Consider the following 21203-nt stretch of genomic DNA (forward strand, 5'->3'; position numbering starts at 1 on the left):
TCTCCCTTCACCCACTTTTCTGTTGTCCGTCCCCCAAGGAGGAGGTCACATATAGTTCCTTGTAATCAGTTCCCTCTTTCCTACCCACTCTCCCTCTACCTCCCCTGTTTCGCCACTCACACCACTGGTCCTGAAGGACTCATCCGCCCTGGATCCCCTGGATTTTCAGTTCCAATCTGTACCAGTGTACATCCTCTGGTCTAGCCAGACTTGCAAGTTCGAATTCGAGTCATGGTAGTGGGAGCGGGGATTTTTAAAAAACTGTTGGGGGAAAAAAGTGAGTCAGACATGATCCATGCTTAAGGCCTAGTGGAACAGGTACACTAGCAAATAGATGGTTATGGAAGAAGGGAGGACAGGATCTGTCAAAGCAAAGGCCAGAGAATGACTCATTTCTCAATGAAGAAGATGGGAAGAATTTCACATAAGAGCTGTCATGAAACCATATCCGGAAGGTGGCTCTAGATCAGTGGTCCTCAGCCTTCCTCATGCCGTGACCCTTTCATACAGTTCCTCATGTGGTGGTGGACCGCCCCCCCCAACCATAAAATTATTTTCGTTGCTACTTCATCACTGTCATTTTGCTACTGTTCTGAATTCGGCGACCCCTGTGAAAGGGTCGTTCGACCCCCAAAGGGGTCGCGACCCACAGGTTGAGAACCACTGCTCTAGATGGTGGTGGACTAAGACTGAATTGCTCTAGCAATCATCATACCCCACTTTCAACTGACCATGATCTTTAAATAATGGCTATTATATTCCTCACACAGTGGGCAGTAAAGCGTTAAATCACACTTCTGCCAGTCCTTTTAAGGTTCTTGGAAGTCCCAGGAGAGGAAGGACTCTAATCCTGCTTCATAGCAGTAGTAGGAATGCTTTAAAGGGAGGAAACCAGGAAACATCAAAGGCAGGGTGTGTTTTTCAGAAGGTGGAAAGAGCCCTGGGTTTGAGTCCTGGTTCTACCACTAACTAACAAAATAACCCACCCAATAAATAACTATTAATATCAACAAAATCTTTGCCTTACTCTCAGACTCTGTTTCTTTATCTGTAAAATTGTCTGCCTCTTGTCTGCCTCTCTATATGATTATGTGAACCAAGTAGAATGATGCATTATAAAGCCTATCTAAACATAAGCTATTGTTTCCTGGAAGGGGAGTGGTAGCAGGAGGTTGAGGGAGCATTTAGGGTTTATTCCTGGTGTCCTCTTCCAGGAAGCTAGTCCTTTCCCAATGAAACAAGCAGGTTTCCTGAGGGAGACACAGAGAGTGAGAGGGAAAACTTTAACCTGTGATGCCTGACGGTCTAGGTAGGTGTTTTTGTGGTCTGAGGAACATAGCAAGACCTGCTACCTTGAACTGGAGGAAAGCAACAAGCATGGGGGAAATCCACACTGGATGGTAAAGACAGAAGCCATGGTAAGGGAAGAAGTCCTTCTATAACGAGGTACAGCAAACACTGTAGAGAGGATAGTCTGGGAGAAGCAAGTCTCACAGAAGGGAATAGCATTGCCTAGTGGTTATGAGCACGGGCATTGAATCAAGAAACCGGGACCTCAAGCCCCAGCATACAATTTTAGTGAAATTCAGTAAATTGTTTTACTTGTCTACTACTTTATGTGGTTCCTCCTCTCCTTGAAAAAAAATTCCCTAAAGGCAGGCTATATTTTCTCATCTCCTTGAGTTTGGGTTTTGCTATGTAACCTGCTTTAGCAAATGGAATATGAGTGAACCTGACATACACCACATATGAGCACAAGCTTCACAAAGCTTGAGTCATTTGCCTCTGGTACACTTGCTCCTGCCTTACACCAGGAGAACATCATGCCCCACATGGGGGCTACACTTTCATTCTGGGACCCAGAAAACAGGGACAGTTCAGCTGGATAGAGCCTCGCAAAGCTATAGCTGACTCATAGTTTTCACATAATATGAACAAGAACTCAATGGATCGGTTTAAAGCCAAGGGTCTGTAAACAGCCTATGGACCACCTGTGGCCCACCACCTGGTTTTTTTATAGTCCTTGACCTAAGAATGTTGTTACATTTCCAAATGGTTGATAAAATGTATCAAAGGAAGAACAAAAGAAGTTTGTGGATGTCAAATTTCAGTGTCCATCAATAAATTTTTATTGTGACAGAGTCATGTTCATTCAGTTACACAGTATCCATGGCTGCCTTCACACAGCAAAAAAGTTGAATAGTTGAACCAGAGACCCCATGGCCCACATAACCTAAGATATATACCACTTAGCCCTTGGCTTAAGCTTCTGAGTTATGGGGATTATTTGTTGAATTCTCCACCAAGGGTGACAAATACAGTAAATTAGTTAAGTTCACCAAGTCTCCGTTTCTTCTTCTGTTAAATGATGGATGAAAATAAGATCTACTTCATTGAGATTTTATGATGATTAAATAATACAATGTATCCACGAGTGGGTACCCCAATAAAAACGGAAAAAGCTCTGCTAGGCGGAACTTTCATAGAATGCATTTTTCCCACTAAGCGAGCATCAGGCAAGTCGCTCTGAGTTCGTGCACCCAGAGGCATCACCTGGAAAGTTTCTCTCTGGTCATAGTGAATTTTTTTGTCAAAGCAGTTTCGCTCAAACCGCATTTTTTGATGATGGCTGATTTAAGAGAACAGCGTGTGCCTGTGAGATTTTGTTTCCTACTCAGGAAAAATGCCGCAGAAACTGTTGTGATGTTGAACACAACCTACAAGGAAAATACTCAATTGTACGATTGATTTTCTCTTTTCAAAATGGTGAAATGTAGATGATGACAAACCTCATTCTAGCCGTCTATCCACTTCCAAAATGGATGAAAATGTTGACTCATAGGGCATTTGGAGTTCGTTCTGCCAGGTCAGGCTGTTAATCAATGTTTCTATTTAGAGGTTCTGAAAAGATAGCATAACAATATGCAACCCAAAAAGGCCTGATTTGTGGCAGAGAGGGGACATTTGCCACCACGTCAATGTCCTTGCTCATGCACCCATCTCAGCGCACCAGATTTTGGCAAAAAAACCCACAAAAACCAGCATGCCTCTCTTGCCTCACTCACCTGACTTTGTCCCATGTGGCTTCTTTTTGTTTCTGCGAAGAACGAAGAAGGACATGAAAGGACAGTGGTTTGACGACGTAGAAGAAATGAAGAAAAAAAACAAGGGAGGTACTGTTAGCCATCCAAACAGATGAGCTTGAAAAACATTTCCAAGAATAGAGTTGCAGATTTGACAAATGTATGGAGCGTACTGGAGAGTACTTTGAAGGTGAAAGGGTAAAAATTTAAAGACATCGCTTTGAAAAAATTTTTTCTGTTTTTTGGGGGACACCCCTCCTATAACTTTTAACAAGTTTAGTACATAGAAAAGATTCATATCTATTATTAAGAGACCATATGTAAGCTTCCTACAGCAAGCACAAGAAGAAGGAAGAAAAACAAAGGAAAGGAAATCAGATAAAAGAAAGAACAAATGCAATAGGATTGACACAGATCTAGCCACCTCAGGATGGAGAATGCCCTGCGTTCAATGGTCACAGCAAAACAACCCCAGGAATGACATGCTTATAATAAAATATTGAGTTAATTCTAACTGGTTGGTAAACCTGTTTTAAAATCATTTACCAAGTGTAGCTTATTTAGAAACTCTGTTTTGGGTCACAGGTTAAAACTCGCTTCCATCAAGTCAATTCTGAATCAGAGAGATCCTATGGTTTCTGAGACTTTTTTTTTTTTAGATAGAAGACTGTTTATTGTCCTTTAAAAAATCATTTTATTGGGGTTCATACAACTCTATCACAATCCACACATACATCAATTGTGTTAAGCACAGGTGTACATTTGTTGCCCTCATCATTCTCAAAACTCGCTTTCTGCTTGGGTTCTTGGAATCAGCTCCTCATTTTCCTACCCCCCCACCCCCGCTCCCCGCTCCCTCATGAACCCATGATAATTTATAAATTATTATTTTGTCTTATCTTACACTGCCTGGCATCTCCCTTCAACCACTTTTCTGTTGCCCATCCCCCAGGGAGGAGGTTATATGTAGATCCTTGTGATTGGTTCCCCCTTTCTACCTCCCCTTCCCTTCCGGTATCACCACTCTCACCACTGGTCCTGAGGGGTTCATCTGTCCTGGATTCCCTGTGTTTTCAGTTCCCATCTGTACCGCTGTGCATCCTCTGGTCTAGCCAGGTTTGCAATGTAGAATTGGGATTATGATATTGGGGGGAGGAAGCATTTAAGAACTAGAGGAAGTTTGTGAGTTTCACTATTGCTACACTGAACCCTCAGTGACTCATCTCCTCCCCACTACCCCTCTGCAAGGGAGTCCAGTTGTCTACAGATGGGCATTGGGTCCCCATCACACGCTCCCCTCATTCACAATGATATGACACCCCCCCGACCCCCACCCCGCCTTTGGTGCTTGAAACCTGGTCCCCTAGGCCCTTCATGATCACATGTTGGTGTGTTGCTTCCATGTGGGCTTTGTTGCTTCTGGGCTAGATGGCTGCTTGTTTACTTTCAAGCCTTTAAGACCTCAGACGCTATATCTCTCGATAGCCAGTAACCATCAGCCTTCTTCACCACACTTATTTATACATACATTCGTCTGAGACTAAATTTTTACAGGAGCAGACAACATCATCTTTATTTCAGGGAGTGTCTGGTGGTTTTGAACCCCCAACCTTGTGGTTAGCAGCCCAACACTTATTCCACAGTGCCACCAGGGCCCCCCAAACCCCTAAAACACAGGCCTCACTGGTTATGTTTCTAGTTGTTGGGTGGGTACCCAAACCCCCCTGAATCTCTCCTACCTGGTAACAAAACTTAGTGAGGGGGCAGGTAAAAAGGATGGTGACCCTGAGCTTCTATCTACGTAGACTAATGACTGGTTGAGTACCTGAATTTCTGTGACTAGAAAATTGCCTATAAATTGTCTCAATGCAGTTTGTCCCTTAACTTCATATCCATATATGAGATGTCAATATAGAGTCATCATGAGAAAACATTTGGACTCCATGTATGCCCTGTTACAGTCTTCATTCCCTGGACACCTAGAAGAGGAAAGCAGCACAAAGCTAAGATAACAAAGGCAATAAAAAGGGGGCTTCTAGGGCATTCTAATTCCCTTTTGTATGCTCAGAAGAGGAAATCAGTGTAGATCCTTTAGGAAAAAACAAAAACGCCGATCGCCTGTGCGCCACTCTTCCTGGAGCCAGGGAGGTCTTCCTAAAGTTAAAGTCCCTCTTTCTACCAAAGTGGATCCAGTGACAACCCTATGTCGCTGAGTCACCTGACTCAACTCTCCATTTCCCCAAGTACCATCTTACTAAGCAGAATATTGACACATGTTCCCAAAGTAGTTAGAGCTTGAATTAATTAATTACTTTATTTAATTGCTACAGTCCTAACACTGAAGTGTCTCATAGGTGATCTTTTGATGGCTTTGTCTTTTCTCCTTTTCCAGATGTAAAATCCATTAGTTGCTCAGGCTGCCTCTGCGTTGCTGTAAAATGGGAACCAGAATGCTTTTCTCAGAAATATTAGATACTCCAAACGGTTCTTTGGAAGCTCACCATTCAGAGCATCTGCCACATAAGGCTGGAAAGGCAAAGGTACCTCTCCCTTGATAATTGCTTTAAGGAATTTATCAGAATTTTTGGTATCTGCTAAATCATCTTGACGGCTTGCTGCAGCGTTTTCAAGAACACATGCACCATTTTGTCATGGAGATCACCTTTTTTTTTTTTTTTAAGAGTCTAAACAAGCCAAAAAGCTTCCAAGTAATTTGGGACTAAAGAGAAACACATTTCAGAACAGTCCCAGAGCAGCCCTTCTGCTGACATCCCATGACTGGCTCCCAGCTCTGGGGGCGGCAAGACTCTTGGTGTAGGTTGTAGGCCTTCAACTCTTCTCAGAAGGTTGATCATATTTTCTAGCCCAGGCTTCTGGATTCTCAATTTCCTTTTCTGTCGGCAATGACTTTGGTAGCGCCCTAAAACCTTTCCTCTTTCCTTCTGACTTTTCTCTATGAATAAATCATGCAAACATAGGCCACTAGTCTTCATTTTTCCTGTCACCTAATCTAAGCTCACTTGTTCTTGTCCATCAGCATTTTCCCGTAACTTCCCTCCAATGTTCACATAAGGCAAAGAGTTCCCATTCTCTTTGGCCATGTGCCCAGTACCCTCAATGACTTCCTATAGGAATCTCTGCCTTGATGACGTTCTCTGCTTTTCTGATCCACCAGAGAATCTGAACTCACTTTTGTCCCCTGTTGGTGCACCATCTATTCGGATTCACGTGCCTGCTTCCCAAAGGGAGACCCCGGGTACAACAGAACATTGTTGTGCTTGGGTCCATTGTTATGGCCACTGTGTATTCTGAGTGCCTTCCAACCTGTGGGGCACTGTATTGGTTATCATACTGTTGCAATTTAGAGTTTTTATTGGCTAATGTTCAGAAGTAAATCACCAGTAGTTAGTCCGGGTTGAATAGAGAAAGAAATCCAGAGATATTCATATGTGTATAAGAAAGAGATTTATATTAAAGAGCAATTATATATTGAGAAACATCCCAGCCCAGTCCAGATCAAGTCCATAAGTCTGATATTAGCCCATATGTCCGATACCAGTCTATAAATTCCTCGTCAGACTCATGTAACACATGCAATGATGCCATATGCAGGAAGATCACAGGTCAGTGGGTGAAGTCTTGTGGAACTAGTGGTGTTGGAAACATATCAGTGCTGGCTTGGGTCTCCACATGCTCCTCCAGCTCCAAGGCTCTGGCTGCCATCCACGTAGCTCCATATGGCTTGTCAACAGGAATGTCTCACCGAGAGAATCTATGTAGCCTCCAGAGGGCTATTTATCTTCTCCGAGCCTCCAAATGACACCATCAAGCTGCAACCTGATTGACAGGCTAGACTCCACCCCTTCACAAGTTGACAGGAGACTATTTCACTGCCACACCTTTCTTGCTACTGGACTAGGAACACTTCATGAACAGAAATCACATCTCATTCCTCTCTGGATCCTTAGCCACTTGAGTTTGTGCAAACTCAAGAGCCACAGTTTGCCAACCTCTGGGCTAGAGGACTATAAAAAATGTATTCCTGTCTCCACTACGGTTCTAGAAAACAGGTCTTTCTGTCTTTCAGCTTCTGCTTGTCTGGTACTGGTCCTACAGAAGACTCACTTTCATTTACTCCATTGCTTATTTGTCAGTAAAAAACTTAATTACACCACCTTCATAGTCTTTCTCTCACCACCTTCTTTCTGTTACCCTATTTATCCTAACAGGAGATTGTGGGGGTGGTGGTGGTGGTAGTAATGGAAGTAGGTTGGTGACACACAAGTGGGGACTACTAGGTGGCCTCAGTTGATTTCCTGATGGAAACAGAACCAGGCTCGAATTTTCACCCAGTCCTCATAATATTGTCTTACCTTAAGCCAGGCGTCCTCAAACTATGGCCCTCGGGCCACATGCGGCCCGCCGAAGACATTTATCTGGCCCATCAGGTGTTTTTGCCCCGTGTTTTTTTTTAACTTAAATATGATGTGTGCAGTGTGCACAGGAAATTGTTCATAGTTTTTTTTTAAACTATAGTCCGGCCTCCCAAAGGGTCTGAGGGATAGTGAACTGGCCCCCTGTTTAAAAAGTTTGAGGAACCCTGCCTTAAGCAGTCCTTCCCTTTTTATGAACTATTTCTTTCGTGTGGATAACCTTAATTCTAACCCAACGCGCTAAATTAACATTTCATTGAATATAGCTAATTCTCAATGAGGATTATCCAGACAATGGATTGTCTACAGAAGTCTTGAAACTCTGAGCTGACTTTCTGCCTGCTCCCCTTAGTCTTGTGTCCACCCAGCCACAACACACACACACACACACACACACACACACACACACTTCTTTTTTCTTAATTGGTGTGACCTTAAGCAGTACAAACTAATTTTATCACTAACCTAAGGGGAAAAAATTGGATGTCAAATCTATTGCCTAAAACTTATGTAATTCAATCAAACATTTGTCTCTGGACTGTTTTGCTTATATATGAGGTGATGAAAACAATATGAGTGTGTCAGGTACTTCAGGAGTTGTTTTAAATTTCTGAAACCAATAAGTTGTTGCTCTGTAAATTTCTATTGCAGGACACTAAACAGAACCCTGGTAGCACTAATGAATAAATATTTTTCTGAGAGTGCCAATTTACACAGAATCACTTCCTCAGGTAGACAGGAGCTAGGATGCAATCACTTCTTACAGGTAGGGAATATTTCATTCTGTATATGGTCCATTGTTTAATTGGCTGGATACTATTATAAAACTGTTGAGAACATTTTTGATTCATACTATGTATCAGTCTCAATATTTTATATTAATAATTTCTAACCTCACTATATATTCAATTCTAACAGTGAGAACAATGTATTGGTACAGAATAAGTTCAATATTCAAGAAAGAGCAATCGTTAATAGAATAAGCTAGTTTAAAGTGATTAATCAAATTGAATAACTTTAACTTTAACTTTAACTCCTTCCAGGCTCAAGTTAGTGGTTTGAACACACCTCCCAAATCAATGAGAAGTTTGTTTCCATATAGTAACCTTCACATGAATCATCATTCTGTGTGGAATCCTACTTATATGCCAAGGCCTGAGTCAAGTGTTGACTTCACAAAGCCTTCCCAGACCTCCCCCCCACCAAAGGTCATCCAGGCCACATGAACAGATGGTGGGTCAGAGCTTGACTTGCTCTATGAACTGACAGGAGGGCATTATGTTAGAAAATGGGGAGCAAAAGTGAGAGGGGGAGCAAATGAGAGTGGTAAGGTAGGCAGAGGCAAGAACACAGAGCCTTACAGGTATAATTCTTGTTAGTTGTCCCTGAGCTGATTCCAATTCATGGAGACCCCTGGTGTGCAGAGTAGAACTTTTCATTGGGTTTTCTTCACTGTGACCTTTTGGAAGCTAATTACCATGCCTCTCTTACCAGGAGGCTCTGAGACAGTTTGAACTGCCAATCTTTTGGCTAGTAGCTGAGCAGTTACCCTTTGTGCCCCTTAAGGAAGGTGGTCTTCATTGTAAGAGTATTAGGGAAAACTGAAGAGTTTTAAGGAGGGGGACAGAGTGGATTGGGCAGCAGGATCTTATTGCTTTCTCAAAATACCACTCTGGTTGTAGTTGGAGAACATATTGGAGTGGGACAAGGGTTGCAATAAGTAGAACAGTAAGGAAGTTTATTGAGTAGTCCTGTTAGAGATGATAACTTAGACGACTGTTGTGGAAGTGGAGTGAGTAATAAGTAAACAGATTTGGAGAGAAATACATCGAGACGTGTTCATGGATGGTATACAAGGGGTGAAGTTTGAGGGGGAAAAAAGTAGGAAGGATATCTTCCAGTGTACATACTTTAGTAGCTACTAGATTGGTCATAACACCAAGATGGGGAACCATGGAGATTCAAAATAGTAGTTTGGTGTGGTTTTCGATTAAGGACTATCTATAGAACAAAGGGCTATTAAATTTCACATCTATGGGAAAGCATCTATGATTTATTTCAGTTCAATTAGCTTGGTCCACTCTTTTTAGTTGTCAAGGTTTAAACCGTGAATTTATCAAAAGACATTTATGGTCTGGAAGATATTGTGCTGAGTGAAAGAAGTCAATCAACAAAAGGATAATTACTATCACACACCTCTATTTTAGAAAATCAAGAATACATTAGCATACAGAAAGAACTATTCATTGATGGGAAGGTGAGGAAGAAAAATCACTAACTAGATAGTACAAGAGTGTTCATTATGGTGACTTGAAAGGTCACACAAAGTAAATACCAAAGCACCTAATGCTCTTACAATGAAGTACCTCCAAAGGTGACCAAAGCAAAGGAAGACATGCGATGAGTAGTATCAAAGAACAATATATGAATATAACATATATATACTAAACATGTGAAGGAAGTCATATGGGATACATCTACATCTATATTGTGGATATTTCTACATACAAATCTAGAAATGCTGCATATATACATACATACATGTGTGTGTATATATCATAGAGCACATAAGGGACACAGTTTTAAAACTTACTTAGACATCAGAGTTGCACTGCTGGTCTTGAATGCTAAGCATCAAAGTCTTGAGGGCCTTTTAAGTCAACAGAATTCATAAATATAATGTTCTACATCCCTTTCTAGTGAGTAGTGTCTAGGGTCTTTAAAAGCTTGTCAATGGCCATCTAAGAAGCAACTTTTGATCTTTTCCCACCTGGAGCAAAGGAGAAGGAAGAAAACTGAAGCTGTTCGTCCAAAAAACCAATGGCCCAAAAGCAGACCTCAAACCCCAACCAAACTGCCTGCCATCGAGTCCATGCTGACCCATTGTGACCCTAAAGGACAGGGTAGAACGGCCCCTGTGGGTTTCCAAGACTGTCACTCTTTACCGGAGGACAAAGCCTCATCTTTCCTCCGCCGACTGGCAAGTGGTTTCAAACTGAACATTTCTATGGACAACTTTTTCAAAAGGTTATTTTCTGGTTGTATTTGAATATCTAGATAAGAAAAAACTAATATATGAATTAGACAAATATTTAGGTAGATGCAAAATTGAGTTGGATTTTTGGTGGAATGTCACGAGTTAGGAAAAAGGTAAAATTGCATGGCATATCAAGTAATGAAAGTGTGTTATAGGTAAGGCTTTAATTAACCATTTTGATTTCCCCACAAATTCATCTTTTGACCTTAGGTGAAAGTCCCTTTGCTTTCTAAGCCTTCATTTCTCTATTTATAAAATGAGAAGCTGATACCAAGGGCTCAAGCAGAAAGCAAATGTTTTGAGAATGATGATGGCAGCAAATGTACAAATGTGCTTGACACAATGGATGAATGTATGGATTGTGATAAGAGTTATATGAGCCCCCAATAAAATAACAGAAAAGAAAAAGAAAATACGAGAGGGTTCAATTCAGCAATTTTTGAAATGGTTTTCCACTCCAATATGCTGAGTCTAGATCAGAAAGAGTCTAGCTAGCTGGGTATCTCAGGGTAGGGGTGGAGTTCAGCTACTGTAACAAGCTTTTCTTAAGGCAATAAAGAAAAATATGTGTGTGTGTGTGTGTGTGTGTGTGTGTGTGTGTATACACTGAATGGGAAAGGATTTCATAAAATTATACCTTGTCAAGGCATGACAGAGTTAGAAACAGGAGAATTAAAAGTTGTATAGTCAATATGCAATCCAGGGGGGGGAAAGAAACTTAGAGAATAAGAATTTCTCAGAGTTTTTCCAGCATAATCAGGAGAAAATGATCTGTGCCAGACAGTAATTTTAGCTGTTTAGACAGAAATGTACCACAAGTGAGGCACATGAAGTGTTTAGGATCTCAGAGCTTGATCGAAACATCCTAGAAGTCCAATTTTATCTTTCCTTTGCTGTGATTCCCTGTTCAGGAAGCTTCTGAGTGGTGGATTACATTAGCAAGTAGGGTACCTATCAGACAGCTGGTCCCATTCATCAGCCTAAGGGCCACTATAGTAAACTAATTAACCAACTTTCTGATTCACATTTAGTCTCTCGTGGATTTTTTTTTTCAGAGTTAGTTCATTCACTGGAACCAGAACACCCCTTGGTGACAAGGATTGTGTTTCTGTGCCCATAAGGATGAAAAGCAGCCCCTGGAGCCAAAGGGGTCTCGAAGGCATAGGAACCAGAAAGCCCCAAAGGAAAGAAATGTCCCACATGTGTCAGTGTTGAGATGTGCTGTGGTTGAGAGGGAACGTTAGGGTAGCAGTTGGCGTTGTTCCTGTGCACTGACCCATTTAGACTTCTCTAGTACCTCAGATGCCCATCAAACCAGTTCTCTCCTCCCCACGCCTCTCTACACATTCCTATGGTGCTGAGCTTCTCTAACCCTTCGAACTACGAAACAAGCACACTCGATCACAGGAAACACCAACGATTTTATCCTCGAATGCAAAAGCACTTGGCGGACATCTTTAATTCATCCTTATCACATTCCTCTGAGGTCAGCAGCATCCTCATTTTCTAGATGATAAACCAGAACTTGTCTTACTGACTGAATGACCCCAAAATACATCCCTCTTTCTTACGTCAATGTCTCACTTTGCCTTGCTTACAAAATGCTTGGCAGGTTGTGAAGTGATTATCTCATTTGTGAAAGAAACAGAGTGATTATGACAATGCGGATAGGAGGGGCGCTTTCGCCTCTGTAATTTAAAATTCTAAAATATTTGGAGAGCGACACTGGAAATTATATTACACTCTCAGCAAACTACCAGTGAAAACATTCTCTGCAAAAGGATCTTAAAATAGAGCTTCAGCGTGGCTTGATATGAGCCGCTTCAACATGACGTCTTAACACACTATTTTATTATCAGCAGCCAAGGAAGTAGGTTCAGTTACCCCAGAAAATGGCCAAATGAAAACCAATTAAAGAAAGTGCGGGGGAGGGGCCGTGTGAAAACATCTTGTTCAAATTGTGAAGTAAACATGTGGTTTCTAATTCTCCTGGTTACTGGGCTTCCTCTGAAAAGGAGGAGAAGCCATTTCCCAGGTCTCTGTTCCTGTACACGATTTTGGTTCTATTCTGAGTCAACTGGAGCCTGGCTTCTTTTACAAAAATAAAAAAAAATAAATGAAACAAAGAAATATGAGGTTCTTTGGGTTGGGTTTGCTTTTCCTTTTGAAAAGTCAAATGTTGAAAAGTACACGCGAAGGAAAACAGACTAACTGATCATTTACTGTCTGGGTTCTGGGACCGACTTTTAAATTGGGACACAGACTAATGAAAAGGTGGTCAACCCCAGAAAGAGCCAAACCAGAAGTTGAGCCCTGGGGAGTCATTAAACAGGGAAAAGACCAAAAATATGTCTCCTAGAAAAAAAGGAAACCACAGAAGGATAATCTCTCTTCAAACAGACTCATCAACCCTCTTGAATAAGTGAACGCCCTCTATGATCATTTCTGAGCCGTTTTCCAATCGCTGTACTTTCCTTCAGTTCGTTTTAAAGGGGAAGTTCAAAGTCTATACCTTCTGGTGCTGCCAGACGTACTTTTCACACCTTGAAGGAAGGGAATTCGAAATTGGTTTTGAAGTGTCTTGCAGACTGAGACCCATTTTTAACCACTTTAGTCTGTTCCTTTGAACAATTAGCTACTTATTTAGGGGGGGAGAACTGCACCCTCCACGGAAAATAAAATTATACTTCCACTTTTGACGCTTTTAAGCTACATTGGACTCTATTTCAATAAGAATGCCAAAAGACCTAATTGAAATAATAGATTGTCTCTGCCCCAGGCCAAATCCATAAAATAATACTGTTGATCCATCTTCAGGAACTCTTCTAAACCCCCTGGAAAAAAAGGCTCCAGCTACTTTAGCAAATTAAATCTATTTGGAAGTATGACTATATAAGTATATTAAGCATTACCAAATTATATAATTTTAACCAATTCCTAATTAGCAGATGACTATTCTATTTGCAAGACTTCTTATTGATTCTATAGTGAGGGACTTATTGCTATTTCATCCAAATAGGTTTCCAGATAATGAAATAATGGGATCAAGGCAGAATGGATTCAGATTGAGGTATTATCTTCCAAAGTTGGAGGAGTTTGGTAAGTCTCCACCATCCCACCATCGAGTTGATTCTGACTAAGAGCAACCCTACAGAACAAGTAGAGCACCCCCCTTTGCAAATCGAAGGCTATAAACCTTTAAGGGAGAAAAAAGCCTAAGCTTTCCCCCATGGAGCAGCTAAGAAGTTTGAACCACCAACCTTGCAGTTAGCATCCCAATGCCTAGCCCACAGCAACACCAGGGTTTCTTGTGGCTAGGTATAGGACCTTGGAAGTTGTCAAGAAATCAGTGGCTTTGTTTTGCCTCTGCTTTCCCATTTCTTCACTTACACTGACTATAGCCAATGAGAAGAGCACCTTCTGACTGCTCCAAATTGCATGCACCATTTGGTCAGGAATGGCGTCTTAAATACCAAGGCATACTTAGGGAAAGCCTACTTGAAAGTATAGGCTTCATTTTGGAATGGTTTTCAAAAATTGATTTCGATCTTTCGAAGAACAACAACTATCACCCTCAAAGAAACCCCTCAGAAAGCAGCAACAGGACCCACTGCCGCTGAATTAATTAGGGCTCATAGTGATCCTGTATGCAGAGCAAAATGACTCCATAGGGTTTCCAGAGCTATAAATCTTTACAAAGGCAAACTTCCCCACCATTCTCCTGCTGAGCAGCTGACAGATGCCAATGGCCGACCCTTCAGTGAAGCGACCAACATTGAACCCACCGCACCACCAAGGTTTCCTTATCCTTCGAAGGGAGACTAAGTTCACCATTGTGAAACTTTCAAATATTTCTTTCTGTTCACTGTTAATGCCTGCTCTTAGAAGATAAACTGACATAACCTTTCTCATAAAGCTTACAAGTGAATGAACAAATTGTGATACATCCATAAAATGAAATACTGCTTAGAAATAAAAAGGAAAATAATCCAGTGAAATCTCAAAGCATGATGCTTAGTGAAAGTCGATATTTTCATGATATTCAAGAAAAGTCAATGCTATAAGGACTTCTTTAAAGTGCCCCCACACACAGTTGTCACTTTGAGGACTAAGGCGTGCCTGACAGAAGCTATGGTTTTGTCAATCACCCCATATGCATGTATACCCCAGACTGCCAGAAGAATTGACAAATCTATATTGAATGTGCTACAAACTGCAAGGTCAGTAGTTCGAAACCATCAGCTGCTCAAAAGAGAGTAAGATCAGGCGATCTATTTCTGTAAAGTCTTAGAAACCCAGGCAATTCTACCCTATCCTATAGGATCACTTTGTGTCAGAATCAACTCAATGACAGTGAAGGGGTTCTTCTTTCTTTCCTTCTTTCTTTCTTCCTTTCTTTAAAATGTTGGAAGGAGTACCGCCACAATGCTCCTTAGAATGGAGGATGGAGAGACTTCATCTCCCATTCTTCAGACATGTTATCAAGTGAGATCAGTCCCTGGAAAAGGATATCACAGTTTGGTCAAGTAGAGGGTCAGGGAAGATGAGGAAGATGCTAGACAAGATGGATTAATATAGTGACTGCAACAATGGACTTAAAAGTAACAACTATTGTGAGGATGGCGGTCAAGGTTTCCTTCTGCTAAGCATAGGGTCACTATCCATGAGTCCATGGCACCTAACAGCAACAAGAAGGTAGAAAACCAGTTGCAAGGTGCCAGGGGTTGATAAAAGGCGAGGGTTAACTACAAAGGGAGGAGTTAGAAGAAGTGATGAAAGTGTTCTAGATCATGATTTCATGGGAGTTGGGAAACTGCAAGCATCTGTCAAAGTTCACACTGACACGTGTACACTGTACACTGAAAAGGGTGACTTTTGCAAAATGCAAATCACACAGGAATAAAAGTACTTACCTTTTCCTCTCTCCCTCCCTGCTCAAAAACAAAACCTCCCTAGTGGCCCTTGAGGTGTGATCATACCAGGAATCAAATATAAAATCATCATATAAAACCAAACCAAAGATTGAGATAATTCCAGTGCTCTAAAGTAAAACTTTTATTATAATAATCTTCATCACAAGTTTTTTTCCACCCAAAATGTTTTAGAACCCCACTGCAAATATTATAGTACTAAATTTTTACATCCCAATGAAAAATAACTCAAGATTACTTCAAAGTGAACTGTTATAAGGTAACATTTTCATCATAGGGTGTTTATATACACCTCCAAATCTAGATTTATTAAGTTTTCCTATTTATGGTATACTGAATCATCAAGAAGTGACATTTATAAACTTTTTTACTATTAGATGCATATTACATTTCAGGTAAACCAATTGTTTTTCTGATATTTAATTAGTACTCTGATCATTATCTTGAGACCTTATAAAATGTAAGCCAATCCTAACAGTAAATATTAAGGGAACCAACATGTATTGTACACCTATCATGTGACAGGCACTATACTAGGCTCTTAGTTATCCCATTTATGTTTTTAAAAACTCATAAAGTACATGCCATTATATTTTTAATATAGAATAAAATGGCTGTTGAGAGACAGTAACTGGCTTTTCCCGAAATACCCAGTCAGTTTATGGTATAATCTGGATTCAAATCCAGGTTTGGCGACTCACAATTGAACAGGGAGGAACTGTCATTTTAGGGCAATTGAGCAATGATCAGACTTTTGGCGATTCAAAGCCTGAGACTATGAAAGACTAAATTATCAAGGAGGAATCCCAGCATTCGACTTGAAGTCTAGTCAAAGCATTTTTCACTCATTCAAGGAGTTTTATGCAAGTTCTTTTTAATTGGATTTCAATGCCCTTACTTGTTTATTTTTTCTCTCTCTCTCAAATAGATTCCTTGCATTTCACAGGGTTTTAGAAAAGTCTTGGACGTCTTTCATCTTCCAGGTCTGAATGCTATTTAACGATGTCAAGGAAAAAGCCAGGACACTGATCTAAAGACATGCCCAGTCATCGTCTATGTTATGATTCGGGCAGAGAAGTAACAATGACAAGTGGGGAGAAGATAGCGTTCGCACAAAGTCCCAAGCAGGCATGTTCTAGAAGAAAGCGGCCATATATAAAACACACATGAATGTGTGAAAAAAGCAATTCTACCTCAACTTGCCCCCCCCCCCATCTCCTCAGGTGATTTAAAGATTTCAAAGAACATGACTGCCTTTGTCCTGAACTCAAAACTCTTTACTCATGCAGTAAAGTGTGGCTCAGCTTACTCTTTAAGTAAGTCTTCAACAATCACTCCTTCCACCTTTAAGGATTTCTATCTCATCTCTGTATTCGTGGACTCTGAAGCTATTCAATCTTAGGCAGTGCTAACATCTCTAATATTTTACAATCAAGTCAAATCCCCAACTTTTGCGCTCGAAGGAGTAAAGACCTTCCCAAACGAAATCATATGTTCTACCTAACAAATGCCTGTTTGAAATGTATCCGCAGGAAGGTTTGTTTTCCTAAACATAGATAAACACAGCACCTCAGAAGCGCCAAATGCCATACGGCCAATGTTCTCAACACAAAGCTTATCACATGCTGGTCGTTAATATTCTTCTTTTGGAATACGAACCCTAAAGTTGCTAAACCAAATGTTTAGGTACAGCTTAATCAGAACGAATTTCTCCTCCCTAGAAGAAATGCTGAGGGGAAAAAAAGTTAATGGAAAATCCAGACCTGGCAATAAAGCAGAGGCCGTGTGTGTGTGTGTGTGTGTGTGTGTGTGTGTGTGTACTCTGATTTTCGCACTAAATCGGTCGGAGCAGCATTTGGGCTTCATAATTTGGTTTGCGTGCAGGCTCATTTGAAAGCAACGGCATTTTCAGCAGCACAAGCCCTTCCGCCAACCCAGACTTCCAACGCAATTTGAGAAGTGTTTCTTTAGCAGCCTCGATAAGAAAACAGCCAGGTCCGCACGATGTATTGAGACTTCCTGACTTTTAAGTGCTTTGCTCACTTAACATTGTTTAGAGCCCATTTTTATTTAGTTTGCCCTAACAGGTTTGGTTTTAATTTTTTTTTTTTTAAAGAACAATTTAAAAGCCAGTTCATTGTGAAGTCCCTCCCACTGGCAGTTTTAATTACCTGACAAATGTTTCCCATACGTATCATCCCCTCCTGCTACTGAGAGAGGCAGCGCCTCGCAAGAGAAGAGCGGCTAAATACACTGGAGTGTGCCTTTGTGCATGTGCGCTGAGGTCCTGGGGAAACCACGTTCTTGGTGTAGACAACCAATCTAATGTACACAACAAGAAATCTGTTTAGATTGGTTGGACACTAAATTACAATTATTGGTGCTTTCAGCACTTTGTATTCCAAAGGCCCTAACTCTAATGCTCATTTCCCTGAGGTTATTTTCATACGCTAAAATGCTCTCTGGTAACCAGATGTCATATTCCATTCTTTTAAAATCTCATTAGGTGGCCTTGTTCCCATCTCCACTCACTGCCTTGCTGAGATCTTGAGGAGAGGGCTAGATTTCAGAGAAGACTCAAGGGATAAAGGCGTGAAACTTGTTTTGTATAAAACAATACTGGACAGTGAGGTTAAACTTGGAAAGTAACATTTAAGAACCTATGCATTGGTAATACTGCATCCATATGGAAGGAAAATAAAGAAGCACACGCACAGTAAATCCAAAGAATAAGTTCCAAAATGCTGAAAGTTAGTGGTTGAAAGACCGGGAAATGAAAGAGGTTATTTCTTTCTCTTTCAACCTTTCTTTTCTAATTTTCTTTATTGAATTTGCATTTACTTTAAATGGAAAATTAACTTTGAAAAAAAAGGTTTCTTTACATCAACAGAAAATAATTATATTTGTCTGCCAGGTCAATCTTTTTAATATACAATAACTACAAATGGTGGCCCTGTTAGGTAAGTGTTGGACTGCTAATCACAAATTCAGCTGTTCAAACCCAGTAGTCATTCCAAGGGAGAAATATGAGGCTGTCTGTTGCCTTTCAACATTTACAGTTTCAGAAACCCTACAGAGCAGCGTTTTCCCTAGGCGGCACTGGAATGACCCAAGAGGGACTGCAAAAACAGATACCTATACTTTATCCTGAATGAGGAGTACAGTATAAAGGTTTTTCATTGTGATAGGCCAAGTAAGTTTAGCAAACTATGTTATAGGGGTCTCTAAGAGTTGGAATCTACCGGATGACAGTGGCTTTCACCCTTTGGCTTTGCTGGTAGGTAATAGTGAGTCATAGATTCAAGTCTTCTACAAAATCTGAGACTAAAAAAAAATTGAATCCACTTATTCCATAACTATAATTCCTGGACTGCAATAATTTGAAGCTGATAAATTTCATTCTGCTTACTAGAGATAAAAATAATACTTTCCATCAACAACATGTTTTTACAGGAGGGCTATGCAGTAAAGATGAATAGTTTCACTCTTTTGGGTTTCCATGTAATTTATTCTCTGTAAAGCTTATTAATACTACGAAGAATTAGGCATTTGGACATAGAACAAGAAGAAATCATTAGAACATAAGGGGATACTGTATGGGTGAAAATTAGAAACAAGTTTTCACTACTGGACCAATAAACAACATCGTAATAAGAGGAGCAAAGATTGAAGTTGTTGAGAATTTCCCTTTGCTTGCATCCACAGTGTGTTCATGGAATTAGGTGTCAAGAAGCCAAAAGGCATATTGTGTTGGGAAAATCTGCAGCAAGAGACATATTTTAAAAGTACATAGTGAAGAAAGGTGAGGAAAGAAGGAAAAATGGTGTGTTAGTCTGGGTGGACTAGAGAAACAAATTTATAGACACGCTCATATGTGTATAAGAAAGAGCTTTATATACAAGTAATTGTACATTAAGAGGACATCCCAGCTCAGTCCAGATCAAGTCCCTAAGTCCAGTATTAGTCCATATGCCCAATACCAATCTATAAAGTCCTCTTCAGACTCATGAAACACATGCAGTGACGCCGAATGCAGGAAGATCACAGGCCAGTGGGTGAGAAGTCTTGTGGATCCAGTGGCGTTGTAAGCATCTCAGCGCTGGCAGGGGTCTCCACGTGGCTTCTCCGGCTCCAGAGGTCTGGTTCCATCAGCCTCTCTTCATGTATTTTCTCCACAGGGATGTCTCCCAGGGAGTCAGTATGTGTCCCGCCTCCAGCGAGCTATTTATCTCCTTAGCGCCTCCAAATGAGGTCATCAAGCTACTACCTGATTTACAAGCTAGACTCCACCTCTTCACTCTGAATCCTCAAATTGACACCAGATTATGTAACTACTGCAACTGGACACAGGAAACACAGGCAGGAAGTGTTATTATTACATGGTGGGGATTGCACTCAGCAAAATGAAACAAAATAGATATGAATTGTTGGATGTAAAACTGATTATCTACCTTGCAAATCTTCACTTGATTTGCAATTAAAAGGTTTTAACAATTTCTAAAGACCTCCTTAAATTGTTAAAAAGCAAATGTGCCCCTGATCCAAGCCCTGATATTTCCCCTCACCTAATATGCTTTCCAAAGGTAGACGATGAATAAGGAAGAGTGAAGAACTGATGTCTTTGAATTATGGTGTTGGCAAATAATTTGGAATATGCTGCCAAAAGAATGGACAGATCTATTTTGAAAGAAATACAGACTGGCTGAGACCAGTGATGACGGTGTGTACTGGGAGGGCATTAACCAGCCTCTTTCACCTGGCGTTACTGTGACCTCCTGGCCGGGAAAACCCTGGAAACCTGGTGCCAAGAACCATGCACACATCCCAACTCCCGCTTCTGTGCCCCGGTGCGCCAGTGCCCCATCATGGATCCAACGTGGGAGGCCCCTGAGAGGGTCCCCATCGACACCATCATCTTTGGAGGCCGAAGACCCAAGGGGGTGCCCTTGGTGTACGACACCTTCCACTGGTGCCACGGGGTGTTTGTGGGCAGCGCCATGTGCTCAGAGTCCACGGCTGCTGCTGAACACAAAGGGAAGGTCATCATGCATGACCCGTTCGCCATGCGGCCCTTTTTTTTGCTACAACTTTGGGCACTATCTAGAACACTGGCTGAGCATGGAGGGGCGCAAGGGGGTCCGGTTGCCCCGCATCTTCCATGTCAACTGGTTCCGGCGGGATGAGGCAGGCCGCTTCCTGTGGCCAGGCTTTGGGGAGAATGCTCGTGTGCTGGACTGGATCTGCCGGCGGCTAGAAGGCGAGGACAGTGCCCAAGAGACGCCCATTGGGCTGGTGCCAAAGGCAGGGGCCTTGGATCTCAGAGGCCTGGGAGCCTTCGATACCACCCAGCTGTTCTCACTCCCCAAGGACTTCTGGGAACAGGAAGTTCGTGACATTCGGCGCTACCTGACAGAGCAGGTTAGCCAGGATCTACCCAAGGAGGTGTTGGCGGAGCTGGAGGCCCTGGAGGGACACGTGCGCAAAATGTGACCAGAGGTGCTAGGCCAAGCGCACTCCCCACGTGGGAACAAGGCAGCCACAGGCTTGCCATGATCTGAACAGCTCTGATAGCACCAACATCTTATGGGTGGCAGGAGAGCAGGCCGTCCCCTCCCCACACACTGTCCAGCAATAAGAGATGCTCGTGTATTTTGCAAAAAAAAAGGAATACAGACAAAACGCTCCTTGGAAGTCAAGACTTTAACACTTTAGCTCGCAT

General features: G+C 41.6%; 1 pseudogene; it reads left to right on the forward strand.

Moving 5' to 3' along the window:
* The first annotated feature begins 20074 nt into the window (after positions 1–20074).
* LOC101639900 lies at positions 20075–20979 on the forward strand (annotated as a pseudogene).
* Positions 20980–21203: the final 224 nt, after the last annotated feature.

The sequence above is a fragment of the Echinops telfairi genome, unplaced genomic scaffold (genome assembly GCF_000313985.2).
Source record: "Echinops telfairi isolate 266 unplaced genomic scaffold, ASM31398v2 ScPeMD7_20;HRSCAF=75, whole genome shotgun sequence".
Classification (NCBI taxonomy): Eukaryota; Metazoa; Chordata; class Mammalia; order Afrosoricida; family Tenrecidae; genus Echinops; species Echinops telfairi.